At 38.2% G+C, this 16,688-nt stretch overlaps 1 protein-coding gene across 2 annotated transcripts in view; it reads right to left on the bottom strand.

The window, feature by feature from the left end:
• UBE2W (ubiquitin conjugating enzyme E2 W) overlaps positions 1-16,688 on the bottom strand; it is a 64,440-nt gene that overhangs the window by 41,287 nt on the left and 6,465 nt on the right. Inside the window, exon 2 of one of the 2 annotated variants that reach the window (XM_036997962.2) lies at positions 8,327-8,419. The exons of the other annotated variant lie outside the window; for it this stretch is intronic. The gene's annotated coding sequence lies outside the window, so the exon portion shown is untranslated. The remainder of the gene's footprint in view (positions 1-8,326; positions 8,420-16,688) is intronic. 2 annotated transcript variants of the gene reach the window in all.

The raw sequence follows: 16,688 nt of genomic DNA on the forward strand, positions 1-16,688 counted from the left end.
TCTTTTTCCTTCCCTTCACTTTGAGTCTGTGTATATGCCTTTGTGTGTAAATTGAGTCTCTTGTAGGCAGCATATGGATGGTTCTTGTTTTTTTTATCATTTCAGTGACTCTGTCTTTTGATTGGTGCATTCACACCATTTAAATTTATGGTGTGACTGGTTAGCCAGAGACAGGTAAGATTCCTCAAGGGAGGAACAACCTAAGACAGGCACAGTTGCAGGGGGGCCATCAGGTGAGAAAATGGGGATCAACAGAGGTGAGGCTTAGAACCTCCCCCCCGTTCTGAGAGAAATCTTCTGCAATCTTGCCTAGCTTGGATTAACACATAGTCTACAGGCACACACCTGATCATCTACATTTTCTCTCTTACAACACTAAACTATGTTTTCTACCTTTATCTTGTATCTACCTACCATTTCAGCATTTTATTAAAAATAATAATAAAGAGAGAAATGTGGTATCCACATATAAATTAAGTATAAAAATCAAATGAGTATTCATATTTGAACTGACTGTTTATAGTTCATAATGCATGAGCAAAACCAAAAGCTTCTGTGATGACTGCCCTTGTAATGTTCACCATGTAACTTATTCACTATGTAAGAATTTGTTCTCCATGTAAGAACTTGTTCGTTATGCTTCAGAAGAATGGAAACTGATGAAAATTAGGCTTGGGGTGGATTAATGATTGTGCATTGAGCATTGACCCCCCCTATACAGAATTTTATTGTTGTTAACAACAATTTGATCAATAAATATGAGAGATGCCCTCACACACACACACAAAAAATATACACACTTCCAATTGTAAAATAAATAAGTAACCAGGATGTAATGTATAGCATAAGGAATATAGTCAAAATATTGTAACAACTTGGTATGGTGATAGCTGGTACCTAGAATTATCATGTATATAAATGCTGAATCACTGTGTTGTACACCTGAAACTAATGCAATACTGTGTGTCAACTACCCTTCAATAAAAAATAATAATCTAAAAAATAAATAAATAAATAAATTTATGGTGATTATTGATAGGTATGTACTTATTGCCACTGCAGGCTTTAGATTCATTGTTATCAAAGGTTCAAGGTTAACTTCCTTACTATCTTAAGAATCTAACTTAACTCACTTAGTATGCTATTGCAAATACAATCTAAAGTTTTTCTATTTGTCCTCTTTTTTCTTCCTCCTCTCCTTCATTCTTTGTATTTTTAGGTATCATATTCTGTACTCTTTATCTATTCCTTGACTGACTTTGGGGGTAGTCAATTTAATTTTGCATTTGCTTGGTAATTAATCGTTCTACTTTCTTTACTGTGGTTTTATTACCTGTGGTGACAACTATTAAACCTTATGAACACTTCCCTCTATAGCACTTCCTCCAAAGTACACTGTAGAGACCGTTTGTGGGAGGTAAATTCCCTCAGCTTTTGCTTATTTGAAAATTGTTTAATCCCTCCTTTAAATTTAAATGATAATATTGCTGGATAAAGTGTTCTTGGTTCGAGGCCCTTCTGCTTCATTGCATTAAATGTATCATGCCACTCCCTTTTGGCCTGTATGGTTTCTGGTGAGAAGTCTGAAGATAGCCTGATGGGTTTTCCTTTGTATACAGTGATCTTATTTCTCTCTCTGGCTGCTTTTAATAGTTTGTCATTATCCTTGATCTTTGCCATTTTAATTTTTATATGTCTTGCTGTTGTCTTCCTTGGGTCCCTTGTGTTGGGAGATCTGTGCACCTCCATGGCTTGAGAGCCTATCTCCTTCCCAAACTGGAAGTTTTCAGCAATTACGTCCTGAAAGACACTTTCTATCCGTTTTTCTCTCTCTTCTTCTTCTGGTACACCTATGATACCAATATTGTCCCGTTTGGATTGGTCACAGTTCTCTCAATATTCTTTCATTCTTACAGATTCTTTTTTCTCTCTGTTCCTCTGCTTCTTTGTATTTCTCTTCTCTAATTTCATTTATCTTCTCTTCCATTGTATCTAATCTGCTTTTAAAACCTCCCATTGTATGTTTCATTTCTGATACTGTGTTCCATAATGATTGGATCTCTGACCGGAATTCATTCCTGAGTTCTCAAATATTTTTCTGCACCTCCATAAGCATGTTAATGATTTTTATTTTGAAATCTCTTTCAGGAAGATTCAGAAGATTGGTTTTATTTGACTCTTTCTCTGGAGTATGTGGGGTTTTGCTTTGAAACAGGTTCATTTGTCATTTCATATGGCACCCTCCAGTGCCCAGAAGCTCTACTATCTGGAGCTACTCAGCCCCTGGAGAAATGTCAGCGGTTTCAGGGGAGCAGTGTTGTTGCCTGGGGGAAGGAAACAGCTGCTTCCTGGTTCCGACCTGCTATGCCTGTCTGCACTCCCAGAAACAGTAGGCCAAGCATACGTAAGTATAAGCCTCTATGCTTTGCATTTGTAGCTGCTGTACGCGGAGCTTCCCTCTGGCTCGCCTGATGCCATGGCAGGGTTTGCCGATTTGTGAGCCAGATGCAGGCTGACCAGGAGGAAGGTACAGTAGGCTGCATATCAGGTAGGGGACTTCGGAGCTGCGTTGCCAGCCAGGGGGCTGAAGCGCCTGAAGATCGTGAAAGTTCCCAACCTGCTGGGCAGAGTGCACTGACAGTTTTGTTTACCTTTCCTTTCTCCTGAGCAGTACACTTTGTACAATCCTTGCCCCTTTAGCAGCCCTCTCACTGCTAGAAGTCTTTCGAACTGCCTGACTTTCTTTTGTCCTAGAGCAGCCAGATATGGATCCCTGATTTCCAGAAGTAGCTAGAATCTCAGTCTCTCCAGGTATTCTGCCTGTCTTAGCTTTCCAACCCCCTAATCACCAGTGCATCATGCAATGTAGGTTTGTGCTCCCAGAGCAGATCTCTAGAGCTAGGTGTTCAGCAGTCCCAGGCCTCCACTCCCTCCCTGGTCCGTTTCTCTTCTTCTCACTGGCGAGCTGGGGTGGGGGAAGGACTTGGTTCCAGCCAGGTCACAGCTTTGGTATGTTACCCTATTCCATGAGGTCTCTCCTTTTCTCCAGGTGTATGCAGTCTGGTGCAGCCTTCTTTTCTGTTGCTCTTTTAGGATTGGTTGTAGTAATTGTATGCAATTTAAGAGGATGCCTGTCTCACCTCTCATGCTGCCATCTTTAAACCATCCAGAAGGAAACTTATTATTAACATTTCTCAAAATAATGGGCAGATCAAGCAAATAATAAAAGGCTGCCAACTACTTTTGCCAGACTCCCTTGTCATCAGTTTGGCCATGGGAGATACTGGAAAAAATCACAAAGTAGGAGAAAAATGCATTCCTCCTCTCCCTATTTTTCTGGTTCCGATAACACCTCCAACTGAAAGTATCTCCTATGAAGTCAAGTGCAGGCAGGTGTATACTCTGGAAAAATCATAAGTTGATCTCCTGAGTTATTGCTCAGTTTCAGGAATGTAGTTTTACCAGCAGCAGTAACCCAGGGTGCCACCAAGCAGCTTAGTAACAATTATAGACTCTCTGGCTCCAGCTGCAGGTAGTAGCAACCACCAGATCTTTGGGTAACAACCACACTGTTCCTCTCCAACCTTCTTCTCCCTTTTGCAGTTCTAGTCCTAATCACTTCCTTGCAACCAATTAACTGCATTAAATCTCTTTCTCTTCCTGAAAAAAATCTAGAGTACTTAATAGTTCCCTACCTGCTCACTGGTCTATAGGGCATTTTTAAAACACTGCCATAATAACTAGAGAAAAAAAATTATTTTAGCACTTATAGAAAACATTTATAAAAAATGACTAATGTCTAAGAACAACAAATGCTGGTGAGAATGTGGAGAAAGGGGAACCCTCTTTTCTTTATTTGATGTGGAAGACTATTTAAATGTGGGTTTTTATCTTTGTAAAGGTATACGTCAGAATTTTTTACCTCAGATTTCGCTAGGCTGGGCTATATCCAGATGTAAGTATTAATAAGTCGCTCAGCATACAAAATGTTATAAAGCAAAAAACACGTTATATACTGGAAAATGGAGAGTCTGACACATATCAAGCCTTTAATAAATATGCTGAATGTCTGGTATTGTCCTCAAAGCATAGAAAGTTTGATCTACTCATCAAACTGCAGCTTTATCACAAGAGACAAGAATTAGGACTTAGGATAATAGAATTTGTTACTTATTTGTTCAAAAGATAAGCAGGTCATAAACCATAATAGTGTAATTAGGTGTTATAAAGGCTGTATTTAATTGGAAAACTCAATACCCGCTTCCCAGGAGTATATGACATATGCAACTTTGGATAAATAATCTGGTATTTTAATACTCTTTGCATAATTAAATATCTACCTCAGATTGTTATGATTCAGACAGAATGAAAGGTGCCAGCAGGTAAACATATTTTTAGAAGTGTAAAGTTTCAAATAAATACTTAGGCAGTGTTAAAATTCATAGATGACAATAAAAAAGATGAGAAATGAAAGGAAATAAAAGATGATTATCCTAAAATTATGTTTTCCCCAGTCAACTTTATTAGAAAGCAAATGAAAATATGTATCACCTCCATTTGCTTTTGAGGAATATTTTTAAATAACAAACTTCAGTTTTTCCTCTCAGCTGAAATTTACGAAATTTATTCCAAGTGTTATCCAAAATTTATTGAAGTTTCTTTTCAGCAAAAATGCTAAATATGCAAAATAATGTAAACCAGCAATTTATTTTCAGCCAGTAACTAAAAGAGAAAAAACAAAAAATCACACTGTTCCTATACTCAATCTCTGGTCCTTCACTTAAGTCCCAGAGAAAGGAGATTCTCTCCCCTTCTCAAAAATCCTCTCATCTCTCTGGACCTCATTCCTTATCAAGCCATCCAGAATCTTGTTCTCACAATTAATAATCTGGTTTTCAGTAACTTCACTTTTTCCCATTCTGTAACCCCTTCTTTTCAGTCACCAATTGGGTCTCTCCTTGTTTCAAAACAAAAAGTCATCCTTTATCTGCTTCTGTCCATTACTTCCTTTTTTTTCACGGTCCAACTCCTTGGACTCAGCCAATACCCCCAGTGCCTCTACTTGTCTTCTGATTCATTCACTTAAGCTTCAATCCTGCAAGCTTCTCAAAGTTCAATGCCACTTGCTTATTAGATCGGAGGGTCTTATTTCACTGACTTATCACTCACAAATCTTTCATTTAAGAGCTTTTCCCTTCGATTTTGTTATACCAAACTTGCTCTCTTATTTCTGCTGTACTTCTTGTGGTTTTACTTGCTAGCTTCTCATTTTAAAGGCACCCCCGCAAAGCAAAGTAGTTCTCTATCATTTTTGGTGAGCTCCTTTTGCATGACCAAATTCATTCACTGTCATCAAATACTGGAAGAGCAAGAAAATATGGATTCTTTGATTAAGTAGCACCATTCTTGAAAACTAATCCTAAAGAATAACGTAAAATTGGGTGAGGGAAGCAGTCACATACAGCTCATAATGGTAAAAAGGTTGTACAGAATGATGGTTAATCAGATCATGACATGCTGGTAGAACAAATACTGACGCTCAACTCTCTAATACCAAAAGACAGCTTCAGGGCTTTTAGCTTTTAAGTTTTGTTACTTAAAAAGACTTTATAAGATTCTTTTAAAGCCATAAAACTAGGTGGATCTTAGTTGGACAGATCTTTCTTTCTTGTAGATTTAGCCAAAGGAACACAAATTTGATGATCTATAACTTACTGAGCATTAGCACTGTTGTTGTTACATTCTTCTAACAAATATACATACTTAAAGATATGCTGTGTTATTTCCCAGGCCCTGCCTGAGGCACCATGCTGAGCTACTCTGTTCCTGCCAGCAATGAGTGTGTGTGCTGTTGGTTACAGTGGGAGGGGGGACTAGTGACCAGGACCTGATTGGAGAAGAAGGCCTCTGGCGGAGGTGTCAGGGGACAGGGAGACAGACCTGCAAGGTCACTAGAGCAGTGGCTTAGGTGTTAAGTTATATAATAAAAAAAAAAAGGTGTGCTGTGTTATTGCAATTTTTACTGCTCTGGGTTCAACATTTTTCAGTGAACATAAAATCTAGTTTTGTAATGGAACTTATATTAGATAAATAAAATGGATACTACAGATACTTTGAGAACATTTCTATTGTCTAGTAGAATTATCTGAAAGTATAAATTACAAATACTTGAATTTAGGGAGGGCATTTCATGAATTACAGGTACACCCTAAGTGTCTATATTTCAGCAAATCACTACTCTGACACCAACTCTGTTTGGGTTCCAAACCCAATCCCAATGTATTGTGGTAGGGGAGGTTCCAAGCAGGACACCAAGCAATTCTTGAACATGAGCAGATACCTGAGAATTCAGCTCAATGCTGATGCTATCTGCCCAGAGTACCAGATTCCCCAAGGGCTCAGCCCCACAAGACTGACCTCCATACCCTCCATTCCAGAAGCCAGTCACAAGCCTGAGGCTGTTGCCTGTGCTTCTGACCCACCACCTTCAAACTGAAGGTTCTCACCAACCTCCTCCCCATAGGCTTAATTTGCTAGAACAGAGCAAAGAACTCAGCAAAACACATTTACCAGTTTAGTAAAGGATACAAGCTAACAGCCAGATGAAAACATACATAGGGCAAGGTCCTGTATAAAGGACCTTCTTCTATCCTTGCCTGGCTCCGTAGCATGTGGAAGCATTTTGGGTTTCCCAGGCATGGAAACTCTCCTAACAGGGAAGGAGGATGCAAAAGAGCAAAACAGCTCTTATTGTGGGTTGATTACAGGTATGACTAAGTCACTGGCCATTGGCTGATTCAACCTCTAGACCTCTGCCATCTTCCTTCCCAGGGGTTGGGGGATGGAAGTTCCCACCCTCTAATCACATGGTTGGTGCTCCTGGCAACCACCCCAACACTTGGGTGGGGTCCCAGTCTTCATTAACATAACAAAATACCCATTTCACCTTTCAGGCTGAGGTGTTTTCCAGAACTGTGGAGAAAGACCAAATATATCTGAGAAATTTATTTTGGTCATCTGAAGAACAAAATACATTTTCTTATAAATTACTATATTGCAGTATTATAAACCTAGGCAAATTACCTAACCACTGGGACCATGTTTTCATTATTAGAAAAAAAAAAATTAAATTATCTCTGGTTTCTTTTAGTTCCAAAATTCCAGAACCCACATTATACTACTTTTTTCACAAGTTAAAGCCATATGCAGGTTCCTCACATACTGTTCAGTCTAATTCAATCATACATACCTACAATTACCTTTCTGTAGTATTATGTGATGTATATACTCATTACAGTTTTAAGCATTTTATATTACCTTTTAAGACTTGTATGACGATGTATCTTAATCAAATGTGAGCAGTGTTTTTCTATATACACATATAGAAAAACAGGAAATTTACAACCAGGATTCTCACAGGGCTTTAATATCACCCATTGTATATACATAAAAGAGCCTGTTTGCATACCTATTGGAAGAAGGATGTTTACCGGGTGCTCTCAGCAGGCCCCGCTCCACCCATCAGTCTGGGAATACCTACTGAGGGGAGAGGTGGAGCGGAAACATACAAGCGCCTGGACATAACTGGTAAGGTCTCCGCCAGTCACCAGAGGGACCTGCCCAGAGTTCCTCCTGGTGCTAGTGGCCAGGAAGGTGGGGAGACAGTGATGGAAGCAGGGAAGGGACAAGCTTAGGAGGCAGAGAGTAGCAGGAACGAGAAGCCACACAGTCCCATGCTGGAGCAAGAGGAGGTGCTGCCAGAGCTACCAGTGGAGCCCCAGTGCAAGGGAGAAACAGCAGGAGATGGGACCACCAAGGAGGCAGTGCTGGGGGGCAGAGGCTGTAGCCAGCCTCCAGAATGCATTTGGGCTTGCTTCTTGTACATAGCTGGGAAGGATGGGAGTCCAGTGCTCCACCTACTGCCATGAGAATAAACAGGGCATAAGCCCCTTTTAACCTCCAACTTTCTACTGTCTTTATTTGGTCGCATCAAATTCAGAGTGAACTTGCCCAGAGCGGGGAACCCCCTTCTTTTGGAGCAACAATACATACCCCTACATACCTACAATGGTTTAAAACATGTTCCAAAAAACTGAATACAGTAGTCTGACTACATGCAAGAATACATTCCAAGACTCCAGTTGCCTGAAGCTGCAGAGGGTATCAAACACTACATATAATACATTATTTTCCACATGTAACCTATGATAAAAAGTTTAATTTATAAATTAGGCACAGTAAGAGATTAACAATAATAGAATTATAATATACTGTAATTAAAGTAATGTGGTCTCTCCGTCAAAATATCTTACTGTTCTGTCCTCACCCTTCTTTTTTTAATGATGGAAGATGATAAACACGCCTATGTGGTGAGATGATAGGTCAGAAGGAGAATCATATGCTTCTGGATTGCATGTAACTGAAATCACAAAAAGTGAAACTGCAGATAAAGGGGGAATACTGTACAAAGCTATTTTTAGTACAAAATTTTTTACTTAACCAAATGAACAAATTACCACTATGAAGCCAAAAAGGCTCATAACTTACATTATTGCTTTATATCTTATCTAAAGCAAGTAAATTTCCATTTTTAGTTAAAAATAATATTGAGGGAATCTACTCAGCATGAACAATTTTCTTTCTTCCCCTTACCCACTTAAAGTACACAAAATATTATACCCCTATGCATTGCAAAGCACTACTTAAAAAGAAGACTTCCATTAGCAGAAATAAAATCTTAAAACTATGAATCTTAACATTTCTGGTTAGTCCCTTTGATAACTCAAATATGTGTTTCCTTCCTCACTGTGCTCAGTTGTGCTAGCCTGTGATTTCAGGGATTCTTTCAATACTTTCTTTTGACAATATGAGGTGGAAACTTACATAATACTACTTAGAGTCACTAACTTAAGAAAGAAAAAAAAGAATCACATTTAATAGTTATAGGGACATTTTTTAACACAAAGAGCAAGGCAATATGCTTAGGACCTGGTGCTTAACGTAGACAGCAGATTATCTCATGTGTGTGTGTGTATATACACACACACACACACATATCTAACTGTTCAAAGTAAAAATACCAAACACTAAATTTTTTCAGAATAGCTTCAATTTGTTTTATAAGAGTAAAAATTTGTCACCGTCAGGAAAAGAAACAAGACTTTTATCTGAGTTTTTAAAAGTCTCTTCAAAGTTAAAGAATTACCAGACAAATATGAATCTAGTTGAGAGACATATAATTAACAGGAAATTTACACTAATTAAAAAATACTATATATATACTTTCTCCCTATTCAACTCAGTTCTTTGGTTTCTTAATTGGGCCAATGGAGAAGCTGAAGCAAAAGATAAACATTAAGGACTCAGAGATAGAGCAAAAAAAAAAAGAAAAAAAAAATCAATGTTTTCATCACTTCTGACCTATTTTGAAAAAAGTACTTGAATCTCTATTTATTCAGAATTACTTCCAAAAGCATACAGTTCTCAATGAGTTAAAAGCCTAATAAAAGAAAAAGTACCTTTATAACAAATACAAGGCAGAACTTAGAAATCCTATGAAAGAGGCAAAACATGCTATGAGGGCACACAAGGTAAGTAAAATCAGTAAAGCTGTGAGGACTGAGGCAAAGTTTGGTGGCTCCAAGATATCAGGTACAAAGTTCTAAAGAATTAAAATGGATTTTGGGTAAAATTTGAATTCAGAAAGACAGTACAAATAGTGAAAGGCCTAACTAAACCTGCTAGATAAATTAAAAAAAAAAACCACATTGAAAAGATGGGAAATTGTTAAAATGACCCAAACATCAAAATACTAAGTACTCCAAGCAAGTAAAGGATGTTGACAGAAGGTACACATTTGCAGTAATGTCCACTTCGACCTAAAGACAGGGTAGATAGACTCAGGATGCAGAACCATTAACAACATGGCTCAGTGATTTTAATGGACTGAAAAAAAAGTTGAGCACAGCCCTTACAAGGGAGATACAAGGGCTAGCAACAATAATGGTCTTAAGGAAGGTTAAAAGACTAAAAACAAAAATAACATTCCAACAGCTATTTGTATTTTAATACAGGGCTCCTAAGATTATTTAAAACAACAAAACCAAGCTACTTGGGATTGTAATTATTCATATTCAACTCCAAAGATTCATGATAGGAAATCTGTAAATCCAGATACACAACAGGCACTGTAGAATCATTCAGCTTTGTAACATACATCCAGGAAGACCACAAGCAGCCACATCTTAATGTATTCTGCTCACTAATCCTCCTCCACAAAGAACTCAAGTAGCAGATACTTTCTTTTGTAAAACAGCCACCAAACAAGAGATTTCACTAAAACTGATAAGGCAGTTAATATATCTTGTACTCTGATACATACAGGAAATGGATATTCTTTGATAGAACTACAATTATAGACAGCCAAAAACATATATAAACATTTTCATAGTCTCAACTTTGGTTCTTAAAGGTCTCTCCAGAGGTTATCAACTTTAAAAGGTCTACCATTCTCTGAGCTCTAAATCTGGTCCAAGGAGATGCATTACATCTTATTCAATTCACGTAATTGCACACTTAAATATTTCCACTTTAGTGAAAAGGAGTTTTCAGCTGCACATTAGAATTACCAAGGAGCTGAGAAAAATTCCAATACCCATGATGCACGACAGATCAATTATATCAATCTCAAGGGATAGTTTGCTTTTTTTAAAGCTTCGCAACGTGATTTCAATAGACGTAACAGGTAAGTCAAGGAAAAAACTAGGGGAAGGTTATTGATCTACAATAAAAAATGAAAAAAAGACAAAACAAGGAACATGGATATAGCAACAACATTATATTTTACCAATTTTAACTTGGCTTGATGACATTTCAAATCAAAGATAGACTGAAATTTAAATCAAAATAGTCATCTCTCATTATTTGCTGTAGTTATGTTCTATAAAGTCACAGCAAATACTGGATTAGCAAAAAGTGAACCACACTGTTTCTAGGGAAAATACGAGTTTAGGTTCCTGTGATCCTCTGGTCACACTCAACCACTCAATAAAAACTGGTTTTGTATGCTTCTATTTAAAGACTCCTCAATATATATTGTTGATTAATTAACATACAACCCAAGGCCAATAGACATCCCTGAACAAACTTACTTAACACACGCATTTTCTAAATAAGGCACATTACAGAATATGTGCAGTTAGGAACATGGGATAACATTCAGTAAGCATACTTGTGGGCCATTTTAAACAGTGAAATCACCAAAAGCATAGAAATGTGAAAAAAAAGTGACATTAAGTAGCCCAAGAAAAGGTCACAGTTTGACAGCTGAAATAAAGTAGAGCATGACCTAGTTTGACCTTGGCTGGGTACATGCACATTCGGTAATGCTTTTTCACAGCTTGCACATGTGTGCAAACCACCACAAAAGCACCATGAGTATCAATTTTAGGGTTCAACTAAATTTTACCAAGTAGGCAGATTCACAAATACAGAATCCATGAATAATGAGAATAGAGAAATATCACATGAAGGTAGCTCAAACTACCTGATATTCATATACAGAAATTAATGCTATGAGGTTTCCACTAAGCAACATCTACAGCAAAAATGGCACCAATATGCCATGGTATATAATTTTCAAATCCTAAAATCCTAAATCCTCAAATCCTAAGAATGTAATTTTGTCATATGAAGTCTATACACTAAAAAAAAATGTATATATATTCAATTTATTCAATAAATCTTTCTTAAATGTAAAACAAAAGTAAACAAATTATATTTTATCAACTACCTCTAATCACAAAATGCCACAATGATTTAAAGAAAAAATATGATGGCTGAAGTAGAGGACTTCTAAAATGCCCTGTGGCTTAAAGTTTTTGTTAAGTCTAATTTTAAGCTGGTATGCCTATTTTAATTACAATAAAAGCTGATGTATGAATATATAAATGTTCTCAGCAATAGTTATTAAGATTACAACTACAGGAGTAGGATACAAGATGGCAGTGTGAGAGGTGGGACAGAGAATTCCTCCCAAAACCACATATGGTGTGAAAATATAGTCAATACAACTAGCCCTAAAACAGGAAGAGGAAAGAAGGCTGCACCGGACTCCATACAGACCTCACGAACAGAGCACAGAGCTCATGAAACAGAGTAACGTATGAAAGCCTTGATCCAGCAGGACCCAAGCCCTTTGCCCACCTCAGCTCACTGGCTGGCTGGAGGAAGAGAAACGAAGTGGGGAGGGAGTGGAAGCCTAAGACTGCTGAACACCCAGACCTGGAGGTCTGCTTTGGAGCACAAAACTACATGGTGTGGTGCTCTGGAGGTTGGCGGGGCTGGGGAGCTGGGACAGATGGAGTGCTTGAGAGACTGAGATTACGGCCGTTTGTGGAAGATGGAGATCCACACGGCTGGTCTGGGACAAAAGAGAGGCAGGCAGTCTGAGAGGTTTCCTAGCAGCTAGAAGGCTGCTGAAGGGGTGGGGTTTGGACAGGGGAGGGGAGATCTGGACAAGGTTGTCTGGGTGAGATCTGCCCAGCTGGTTGGGAACTTTGAGGAACTTCAGGTGCTGCATCCCCCTGGCTGTCTACTCAGCTCTGAGGTCCCCTCACTGTGACACGCAGCCTGCTGCGCCTTCCTCCTAACCTGCCAACACCAGTTCACAAACCTGCTGTCACTGTACTGGTGTCGGGTCAGCCAGAGGGAGGCCCCGCCTACAACAGCAAGAGATGCAAAGCACAGAGGCTTACACCTGTGTGCTCGGTCCACTGGCTCTGATATTAGAAAAAGGGACCACAGACGGGAATCAGGAAACAGATCTTTCCTCCCCTCAGGCATCAGCACTGCTCCCCTAGGATCCCCAACCTCACTCTAGGGGCTGAGCAGCTCCAGAGCCTAGAGCTTCTAGGCACTAGAGGGCGGCACACAGAATTATGAAACATCAAAGAAACCTGGTTCAGACCAAAAAAAATCTCACAAAGCCCACAAAAAGGGCCAAATGAAACTGAACTCACCAATCATCCTGAAAGAAAGTTTAAAATAAAAATCATAAACAAAAAGAGGACACTAACAAATGGAAACTTATCCCATGCTCCTGGCTAGGAAGAATTAATATCATCAAAATGGCCATCCTGCCCAAAGCAATATACAGATTTGATGCAATTCCTATCAAATTACCAACAGCATTCTTCAATGAACTGGAACAAATAGTTCAAAAATTCATATGGAAACACCAAAGACCCCGAATAGCCAAAGCAATCCTGAGAAGGAAGAATAAGGGGTGGGGGGGACCTCGTTCCCCAACTTCAAGCTCTACTACAAAGCCACAGTAATCAAGACAATTTGGTACTGGCACAAGAATAGAGCCACAGACCAGTGGAACAGAATAGAGACTCCAGATATTAACCCAAACATATATGGTCAATTAATATGCGATAAAGGAGGCATGGGCATACAATGGGGAAATGACAGTCTCTTCAACAGATGGTGCTGGCAAAACTGGACAGCTACATGTAAGAGAATGAAACTGGATCACTGTCTAACCCCATACACAAAAGTAAATTTGAAACGGATCAAAGACCTTAATGTAAGTCATGAAACTACAAAAATCTTACAAAAAAACATAGGCAAAAATCCCTTCAATATAAACATGAGCAAGTTATTCATGAACATATCTCCCCGGGGCAAGGGAAACAAAAGCAAAAATGAGCAAGTTGGACTACATCAAACTAAAAAGTGTCTGTACAGCAAAGGACACCATCAGTAGAACAAAAAGACATTGTACAGTATGGGAAAATATATTCATAAATGACATATCTGATAAGGAGCTGACATCCAAATTATATAAAGAACTCACGTACCTCAACAAACAAAAAGCAAATAAGCCAATTAAAAAATGGGCAGAGGATTTGAACAGACACTTCTCCAAAGAAGAAATTCAGATGACCAACAGGCACATGAAAAGATGCTCCAAATCTCTAGTCATCAGAGAAATGCAAATTAAAACCACAATGAGATATCACCTCACACCAGTAAGGATCGCCACCATCCAAAAGACAAACAACAACAAATGTTGGCAAGGTTGTGGAGAAAGGGGAACCCTCCTACACTGCTGGCGGGAATGTAAACTAGTTCAAACACTGTGGAAAGCAGTATGAAGGTTCCTGAAAAAATTAAAAATAGAAATACCATTTGACCCAGGAATTCCACTCCTAGGAATGTACCCTAGGAATAGAGCAGCCCAGTTTGAAAAAGACATATGCACTCCTATGTTTATCGCAGCACTGTTTACAATAGTCAAGGAATGGAAGCAACCTAAGTGTCCATCAGTAGATGAATGGACAAAGAAGATGTGGTACATATACACTATGGAATATTATTCAGTCATAAGAAGAAAACAAATCCTACCACTTGCAACAACGGATGGAACTAAAGGGTATTATGCTCAGTGAAACAAGCCAGACAGAGGAAGACAGGTATCAAATGATTTCACTCATCTGTGGAGTATATGAACAAAGCAAAAACTGAAGGAACAAAACAGCAGCAGACTTACAGAACCCAAGAATGGACTAACAGTTACCAAAGGGAAAGGGATTGAGGAGGTTGGGTGGGAAGGGAAGGGATAAGGGGGACCAAGGGGTATTACGATTAGGACACATAATATAGGAGAGGGCGCAGGGAAGGCAGTATTGCACAGAGAAAATAAATAGTGATTCTATAGCATTTTACTATGCTGATGGCAGTGACTGTAATGGGGTATGTGGGGGGGACTTAATAATAGGGGGAGTCTAGTAACCATAATGTTGTTCATGTAATTGCACATTAATGATACCAAAAATATATATATATATGATTACAACTATATTTTTTAATGGCAGGACTGCAATATAAATTCTCATCTGGAAAAGTAACTGCTCCACTCATCTAGACAAATAACCTGAATCCAGTAGGATATCATCAAACCTGATGGACTCTTAGCTTGGATCTACACACCTTCAAAAAGAAAACAAGCTGCCATATAAATGCTATAAAACTATGTCTCACACCATATACAAAAGTTGACTCAAAATGAATCAAAGACCTGTATGTAAGAGCTTAAACTGTTAACACTCTCAAAAGAAAACACTGGAGTAATAAAGCATACGTCCTTATGACCTTGGATTAGGTAATTATTTCTTAGATATGATACCCAAAGCACAAATGATGAAAAAGATAAACTGGACTTCATCAAAATTAAAACTTTCTTCAAAGGACACCATCAAAAATATGCAAACACAGTTCACAGAATAGTTGAAAATATTTGTAAATCATATGTCTGATAAGGGGCTTATATTCAGGATAAAGAACTCCTACAAGAGACAAATTAATTTTTTAAATAGGCAAAGGACATGAACAGACACTTTTCCAAGGAATGTACCAACAAGCACTACATGCTCAACATCATTAGTCATTAAGGAAATGCAGATCAAAACCACAATGAGGTGGCACCTCACACCCACTAAAAATAGCTATAATTTTAAAAAATGAACAAATATTGACCAGAGTGTGTAGAGAATGGAAACTGCACAGTGCTGTTGGGAATGTAAAAAGGGGCAGCTGTCATGGAAAAAGTCTGGAAGTTCCTCAAAAAATTAAAGTTGCCAAATGACGCAGCAATTTCACTTCTAGGTATATTTACAAATCTAAGACAAATTAAAACATGTCCAAGTAACAACATGCACATGAATGTTCAAAACAGCATTACTCAAAAAGCAGAAACAATCCAAATGGTCAAAGCAATCCAAATTGATACTTAACTGATAAATGGAAACAGAAATAACCCAAATGTCAATCAACTGATGAATATATAAAATAGACTATTACTGTCCATAAAAAAGAATGAAGTACTGATACAAACTACAGCGTGGATGAACCTCAAGAACGTGCTAGGAAGCCCGTTAAAAAAGGCTACATATTGTGTGATTCCGTTTGTATGGAATGCCCAGAATAGGTAAACCCACAGAGAAAATGAAGGCTGGGGGAAAGTGGGGAGTGACTTGCTGATGCATAAGGGTTTTTTTGGGGACTGATGAAAATGTTCCAGAGTTAGTGATTATGGCTGTGAAGACACTAAAAACCACCAATTGTACACTTTAATAAAAGGGTAAGTTTTATGGTGTGCTAATTACATTTCAGTAAAAAAAGGAAAAAAGTTGAATGTGCCATTTAAAACTGATATAGAAGGCTCAAAATTTTACATGGCTAATTTTCAAATTCTGAAGAGGATTGGCAAAGAATACATACTAATTAAAACTCATACTTCCCTCCTTCCTGTGGTGTGGAAATGGAAAAGACCTCTAATGACATGATAGTAAAGGAAATCTGCTTTTTTTCCATTGATAGCCAATGTAAGATGAGGAATCAGAAAAAATTTTAACTGAGTTATCTAATAGAGGTAGTTTAAAATGAGGCCTATGGCATTTTAAGATATAACTCACAAAGTTGTATCACAACTCTAAAGAACCATAGCATGAGTAATTTGCAATTTCATCCCCTATGATTGTTTTATAATCCCTATTAGTGGCAAAGCTAGCATTCAAACTAAGTTTATCTGAATCTAAAAGCTGTGCTCATTTATTTCTTCAACATTTAGTGAGGGTCTACTACATATCAGGTGCTGGGTTATGTCTAAGAAAAATAGTAAA

This window comes from Manis javanica, chromosome 2 (genome assembly GCF_040802235.1).
Source record: "Manis javanica isolate MJ-LG chromosome 2, MJ_LKY, whole genome shotgun sequence".
NCBI classification, from domain to species: Eukaryota; Metazoa; Chordata; class Mammalia; order Pholidota; family Manidae; genus Manis; species Manis javanica.